Raw genomic sequence first — 8,136 nt, 5'->3', positions numbered from 1 at the left:
CTCTCTCTCTCTCTCTCTCTCTCTCTCTCTCTCTCCCCCTCTCCCTTTCCCTCTCTCCCCCTCTTCTTGCCCCCCACAAAAGCTCTCTTTGGATGACCCCAAGAAGCCTAGGACAGAAATTAATAGTTAATGTGTCTTCTTTTGTTTTTAACGTCAACTACATTTCCCATTTTATCCTTTCTCGTGCCTTTCCTCTTAGAACAAAGCATAACTGTAGGCAAGCATGGTGCTGCACACTTGGCTCCTGAGGAGGCTGAGGTGAGTAGATTGCCCAAGCTTGGGAGTTCCAAGATAGAGTAGGGTTAAAGCTGATTGTGCATCCATGCTAAGCCTGGCACCAATATGGTAATGTTCCCCTTCCCTGGGAATTGGACAAAACTACTATGTGAAACAGCAATGGGATCTGGCTTCTGCACTTCCAGCCTGGGAGAGATGGGGAGACCTAGCCTCAGAAAAAGAGAGGGGGGACAAAAAAGAGGAAGAAATCTTTCAAAACTAAATAACACATGAAAAAGACTGGCCTTATATGCAATTTGCCATACCCTTGGGTCTCCACCTCTTCAAAGAAGCAAGGGAAGATGGCTCCTCACATTTCTTTTTGGGGACATTATCTTCATTTTCAAAACAATTGGGTATCATATTTTTCAAGATTATTGTTAAGGGTTCATTATATAGAAGTCATTGCTTGATGTAGTTGTATGTTTGTAAATAACTAGGATTCCCCCCATCCCCACCCCAGGTCATCCAAGTGCTAGAAAGCTCTCCACATATAATGGGTTTGGATGTCCAAACTTCCCTTTCTGATCCTTGAGCCCGATAGTTATCGTTGCCTGGATGATCTCCAGGTGTTTCCCCTGGAGAAGAGCCGATTGAAGGGGGACATGACAGCCGTCTTCAAGTATTTGAAGGGCTGTCATATGAAAGAGGGATTAGTCTTGTTCTCCTTGGCCCCAGAGGGCAGAAGTAGGATCAATGGGTGGAAGTGACAGGGAGGCAGGTTTGGGCTCCACATTAGGAGAAGCTTCCCCCAAATTAGAACGGCCTCCAAGTGGGATGGGCTGCCACCGGAAGAAGTAGTTTCCCCTCTCGCAGAGGTCTTTGAAGGACCGAATGATCCCCTGCTGGTGATGCTGTAGGCAGAAAGGGGGTGGGGAGCTTCTTCAGGTACAGCCAACGCTGATGTTTGGGAGATTCCATCCAGCCTGGAGAGTGTGTCATGCTGGATATCCCTACACAACACAAATCTGGCACGTTGTGCCAGGCCTGAAAATACCAAATGAGACCACAAGGCTTCCCGCTGCTTCCCTCTTGAGCCCCCACGATCACCAGTTGACTGAAGTATTTTAAATTCTGTGGATTAGTTGACATAAATCCTCTTTAATTCCAAGCCCATTAATTAAAGCCCATAATGTAAGCGACTTACGCTGCGCAGAGATTCGTTCTTACATTCTAGACAAAGTGTCCAAGCATCATACCGACGATGGTAAGTGCATTTGAACTGAGCACACTTGTTCTCCTACAGGACTTCCATACAGCTTCTCCCCACCTCAGGGAGCAGCCAGGCGGCTCAGGGGATTCAGAAAGATCAGAGTTCAAATCCATCCTCAGACGCCGACTAGCAGTGTGACCCTGAGCAAGTCATTTGAATTCCCTCTCTACCTCAATTTCCCTATCTTTAAAATGGGATTAATCATAACACCTATTCCCAGGGTTATTATGAGGATTAAATGAGATAATATTTTAACGTGCTGTCTAAATGCTAGTCATTATTATTTCAGGGCTTTCCTAATAGTCCCAGTTACTAATGGCTCGATTCCTTTGTATACACAGTAGTTTCATACTCTTAGAAGTACATACAAATTTTCCCCATGGCCACTAGAATATAATCTCCATGAGTGCAAGGACATTTTTGCCTCTCCATATCCTGAATAGCTAGCACAAAGCATGCATGTGCACATCTATGTGTGTGTGTCTGTGTGTGTGTATATATATGTATATAGATATAGATATAGTTAGGTATGTGCATATGTCTATATATATTCATACATGTAGAAGCAGCTTGATGTCAAAGTTGAATAAAACTCTGGGTCTGGAGTCAAGGAAGACTCATATTTCTGAGGTTAAATCCACCTGAGACACTTGTGTGACCCTGGGCAAGTCACTTAACCTCTGCTTGCCTAATCCACTGGAGAAAGAAATGGCAAATCACTCGAGTATCCTTGCCAAGAAAACCCCACGGACAATATAGACTGAAGAAGCCGTGGAGTCTGAACTCCTTAATTTATAGGCAAGGAAAGTGAAGTTCGGAGGAATTAAGTAATTTGCCAGAGGTCACACTGGTCCATAGCAACAGAGCTCAGACTTGGTCTGAGGTCCTCTGATTCTAAAACTGGCACCTTGAACAGAAGAGGCACTAAATTAATGCTTGGGGAGTCTAATTCTGATGTTAACATGTGAGGTCTTACAAACCAGAGGTCATTCAACGGCTTGACCAACAGGTCCGGTAGGGCTTGAATTTCCTAGAACAGTGATGGCAAACCTTTTAGAGGGGCAGGTGATGTGAGAAATGTCCTCAGGTGAGGAGGAGGGGAACAGCCTGCCCCGCATCCCTCTGGCTTTCTAGTAACAAACTCTGGGAAACTCTGTGCTGGGGTGACCGCACAGGTGCCCACAGAGGGGGCTCTGGGTGCCCCCTCTGGCACGCATGCCATAGGTTTGCCACCATGGTCCTAGAACTTCCAGCTCAGATTCTGCTAGAAGTCATCTCATACTTCTACCCTTCTAGGTGTGCCTTGAAAAAGTATAAGAAATGACTTTCTTCAAAATTTAGGATCCATCCCATGATAGGACCCCATGAGCCCTTGGATCAGGTTCAGAAGAACTCACCATTACAACCCCTTTGTAATAGCCTGACCTATCCCTAATAAGCAATTATCTTATTCATCACCCAATAAAAATTAATGTGTTTTTTTTCCTTCTGGGACCTGGCTAGATCTCAAAAGCATTGTCTGTCCCAAAGGGTGTTCAAATGTTAATATTCCTATGAAAGGTACATTTATCTTTATGCATTTCATTCTTTCCTTTAAAAAAAGAAAACTTGACAAAAAGGCGAACTAGTCAAATTTTTACTGTGGGATCACATGAGAAGATTGGCGCTTGGTCTGAGTGACGGCCCCAAATGATAACTGCTGCTTCAGCAGCAACTCCCACCTACTCTGGTGGTCTTGCCGTGAAGATCAATGGTAAGTAGAAAGTAAAAGTATACCAGTAATTAGGAGTGTTTTATGTAAGGACGGTTCACTTGGACTAAAACATTATTGATGTCACATAAATTAATATTTCGCTCAGTCTTACTCAGAGTCGCATTTTACAAACCTAGTCATCTTCTGTCATCATTAATCACATGTTTAACTCATGTCGTGCTGATGGGAAAGGTTATTCTCATCTCGGTGGGGCATTCTTAAGCACCTTGTTGGAATGATTGAGAAAAGCCCCTGTAGCTTTTAAACCAGATCGATCTTAAATTCCTTTTCCTCATTGACTCCTATTTCACACCTGTAAGTTAACTTTCACGAAAAGCAGTCAGAAATATATTGTTTCTTTCCATGGATTAAGAAATATATAGCTTTCTTTTTGTTTTCCCAAATACAGCCATCTTTGTCTTTGAAAAAGAAATGATTTACCCAGAGTCATACAGCCAAAAGCAATATCCCAAACCTAGCAAAACTGTCTTCTCTTCTGTAGGTTTATGGTTCTTTTTATGCTATGACAGAGATATTAGGAGAAATAATCCCCAAATTCAGCCTTTGATTCAAGATGGTCGTCCTTTAATAATGTTTAACCTACTAAACACTCTTCCCCAATTATTCTGAATTCTTTTAGAAATATTAAAGGAACATGAGCAGGCAAGAATTTCATGATCTCTTTGGAACTATAGTCCTCAGAAGGTTGTCTATGAGTACACAGTATTAGGATTAGTGTGGGAGGTTTGAAAAGGCTGGAGGAAATATTGCAAGATATGACCAACTGAGGAGAACAAAAGAGGAGACTTTGGGAAAGGATGGTGACTGTGAAATGGCAGTCTATGGAACCAGCTGCCAAGAAGAGCGTTGGGGAGTTAGCCTCAGAGAGCTAAGCATGAGGAGCAGCTCAGGTTTCCATCATTTGCTAAGAAGCCCTGTTCTTTATAAGACTGGACCTACATGGCTTCACCCCATGATTGCTATCATGATCTGTAAGATAATAATTGTATTATTTAGTGTCCATTAATTGAGAAAATAAACGATGAGGAAAAGCTACTAGAAATTCAGTAATACTTCTAAATAAGTTTTCTTTTCTGTAGCACATGCTCTGAGATAAGTAACCCAACTCTTATTGTCAGTGATGACTCAAATTCCAGAGTATGGTCCTGCATCCTTTAAAGACTCTATCTCTGATTAGCTATGTGTGGGAGGGAGAGGAATCATTTTCTAGGGCTATGTAACTCATGAGCCCCCACCAGTGTGCTTCCCATCGTAACTGTCCGTTGATATCAATTAGTCAACCAGACCTTATTAGCTTTTAAAAAAAGGATATTTAACCCATTCTTATTAAAAAAAAAACACTAGGAAGTATAGGAATAAATGGGCCTTTCTTTAAAATAATAAGTAGTATCTAGCTAAAACCATCAGCAGGTATCATCTGCAATAGGGGTAAGTTAGAAGCCTTCCCAATAAGATCCAGTGAAGCAAGGATGCCTATTATCACCACTATCATTTAATATTGTACTAGAAATGTAAGCTTTAGCAGTAAGAGAAGAAAGAAAAATTGAAGAAGTTAAAGTAGGCAAAAAGGAAACTAAACTATCGCCCTTTGCAGATGATATGATGGTATATTTAAAGAATCCTAGAGAATAGACTTAAAAAAACTAGTTAAAATAATTAATAATTTTAGCAAAGTTGTAGGATACAAAAAAAAAATCCACATAAGTCATCAGCATTTCTATATATTTCCAACAAAGTCCTGTCGCAAGAGTTAGAAAGAGAAATTCCATTTAAAATCACTCTAGGCCAGTGATGGGCAAACTACAGCCAGTGGGCCAGATTGGGGGGGGGTGGCTGAAATGTTCTATCCAGTGGAGTGACATTATTCCTAATCTGACGATACAAGGAGTAGGATACAAGGAGTAGGATACAATATGATGAAACTTTGAAAGAGTTGCCTTAGAAATAGACTGACAGATGAGCATTTCCTTTCCTTTGGCCCCCTCTTTAAAAAGTTTGCCCATCACTGCTCTAGACAGTATAAAATACATGGGAATTTATTTGCCAAGACAAACACAGGAATTATATGAACACCGTTTTTAAAAATTCTTCACACAAATAAAATTAGATATAAATAATTGGAGAAACATTAATTGCTCATGGGTAGGCCAAGCTAATATAATAAAAATTAAAATCTTACCTAAATGAATTTACTTATTCAGTGCCATACCAATCAAACTACCAAAAAACAATTTTATAGAACTAGAGAAAATTATAAAATTCATCTGGAAGAATAAAAGATCAAGAGAATTAATGAAAAAAATGTGAAGGATGGTGGCCTAGCAGTACCAGATTTTTAAACTGTACTATAAAGCAGTAATCATCAAAACAATCTGGTACTGGTTAAGAAATAGAATGGTGGATCAATGGAATAAATTAGGGGTAAATGATCTTAGCAATCTAGTGTTGGATAAAAGACCCCAGCTTTTAGGATAAGAACTCACTATTTGACAAAAAAAAACTGCTGGAAAAATTAGAAAAAAGTATGGCAAAAGTTAGGTATAGATCAATATCTCACACCCTATACCAAGATAAGGTCAAAATGGGTATATGATTTATACATAAAAGGTGATATTATAAGTAAATTTGGGAAACAAAATAATTTTCTTGCTACATCTATGAAGAAGGGAAGAATTTGTGACCAAACAAGAGATAAGAGAACATTACAAGATGTAAAATGAATAATTTTGATTACATTAAATTAAAAAAGGTTTGTATAAACAAAACCAATGTAACCAAGATTGAAAGGGAAGCATCAAAGCTGGAGAGGGGGGGAATTTCATAGCAAGTTTCTCTGATAAAAGTCTCATTTCTCAAATATATAGAGAACTAAGTCAAAGAATACAAGTTCTTTCCACTTGACAAATGGTCAAAGAATATGAATAAGCAGTTTTCAGCTGAAGAAATTAAAACTATCAATAATCATATGAAAAAATGTTCTAAATCCCTCTTGATTAGAGAAATATAAATTAAAACAGCTCTGAAGTGCTACCTCACAGCTATCAGATTGGCCAATATGACAGTAAAGGAAAACAATGTTGGAGGGGATGTGGCAAAATTGGGACATTAATGCATCACCAATAGAGTTGTGAACTGATTCAACCATTCTGGAGGACAATTTGGTATGCCCAAAGGACTATAAAACACAGTATACCTTTTGATCCAGCAATACCATAACTACTAGGTCTGAATCCCAAAGAGATTTAAAAAGGGGCTGTGGGGGGGGGGGAACCTACTTGTACAAAAATATATACAGTTCTTTTTGCAGTGGCAAAAAATGGGAAACTAAAGGGATGTCCATTGATTGAGGAATGGCTGAACAAATTGTGGTATATGGTGGTGCTGGAATACTATTGTGCTATAAAGAAATGATGAACAGGATGATTTCAGAAAGAAGTGGAGAGACTTACATGAACTGATGCAGAGTGAAACAAGCAGAACCAGGAGAACATTGTACACAGTAACAGCAATATTGTGGGATGATCAGCTGTGATAGACTTAACTAATCTCAGCAATAAAACATCTGGGACAATTCTGAAGAGATTTAATGAGATGAGTTCAACTCGAGATAGGACCACAGTGTTCAGTAGTTTGTCTTGCCAGGTGATCTTCAGAATCTTCCTAAGACAATTCAAATAATCTCTCTCAGAAGAGAAGACCCTGAGAGCAAAATTGTAGCAAGAAAAAGAATTTTCCCTTACATAATACTTTAAGATTTACAAAGCCACTTCCCAGCTGTGTGACCCTGGGCAAGTCACTTGACCCCCATTGCCCACCCTTACCAATCTTCCACCTATGAGACAATACATTGAAGTACAAGGGTTTAAAAAAAAAGATTTACAAAGCACTTTCTTCACCAAAATGCTGTTAGGTGGGAAGTAGGACTTATCATACTTACTATGATGATAGATAGATAGATAGATAGATAGATAGATAGATAGATAGATAGATAGATAGAGACAGACAGACAGACAGACAGCCAGACAGACAGATAGATAGATAGATAGATAGATAGATAGATAGATAGATAGATAGATAGATAGATCTCAGAGAGGTTAATTGGTTTACCTGAAGTCCTCTAGCTAGTAGTTTCAGAGTAAGAATTCAAACCCAGTTCCTCTGACTTAAAGACTCACTCCCAACTCAAAGGGTCAGCAAATTGACTAGAAGACAAGTGCATGGACCCCAGGTTAAGAAGACAAGAGTGTCTAGATTACAGGAGCACAGAGATAGAGCTGGACCTTAGACACCAATTAATCCAACCTTTTTCTTTTACAGACGAGGAAACTAAGGCACAAGGAAATCTAGATGACTTACCCAAGGTCAGATAAAGGGATCCAAGTGATAGCACAGAAACCATCAATGTCTGAAGAAAGGAAAAGAGTTGGGAAGTTGATAGGAGACAAAACAAAAAACATGGTAGCTGGATGGGGCTTCTTTCATTTCAGTGGCTGTCTCTGGAAGCTCTGTTGGAGCTATTTATTAAATATTAAATATATTAAACAAATATATTAAATAAATAATTTATTTAAATACTAAAATAAATGGTTGGAGCTATTTATTTAAAACAATGAGAGCAGAAACCCAGAGGAACTGAGCATGGGGGCCAGGATTAAGTTTGTTTCTTATCATTGAGGTTCCTTCTAGGTTCTATGGGTCTTTCTGTGCTGAGCAATTAAGACACACAAAGGAACAACAGAACTAAAAAAAAAAGTAAATTGTCCCATGCTTTCAGAATACAGTTCTGTTTTATTCTAACATCTAGAGGGAGAATTTTTCCATACTAAGACATAACAATGGCACTGATCATTCAGAAGATACTGGCAAGTCATTA

General features: G+C 39.2%; 1 long non-coding RNA gene across 1 annotated transcript in view; it reads left to right on the top strand.

The window, feature by feature from the left end:
• Window positions 1-7,778, top strand: part of LOC123249496 — an 11,446-nt gene extending 3,668 nt beyond the window's left edge. Inside the window, exons 2-4 of the long non-coding RNA XR_006506388.1 lie at window positions 200-258; window positions 3,093-3,242; window positions 7,581-7,778. This is a non-coding gene — a long non-coding RNA (uncharacterized LOC123249496). The remainder of the gene's footprint in view (window positions 1-199; window positions 259-3,092; window positions 3,243-7,580) is intronic.
• Window positions 7,779-8,136: the final 358 nt, after the last annotated feature.

Source organism: Gracilinanus agilis, chromosome 5 (assembly GCF_016433145.1).
Source record: "Gracilinanus agilis isolate LMUSP501 chromosome 5, AgileGrace, whole genome shotgun sequence".
Classification (NCBI taxonomy): domain Eukaryota; kingdom Metazoa; phylum Chordata; class Mammalia; order Didelphimorphia; family Didelphidae; genus Gracilinanus; species Gracilinanus agilis.
The sequence above is the reverse complement of the archived record's forward strand: the minus strand, read 5'-3'. Positions and strand labels throughout refer to the sequence as shown.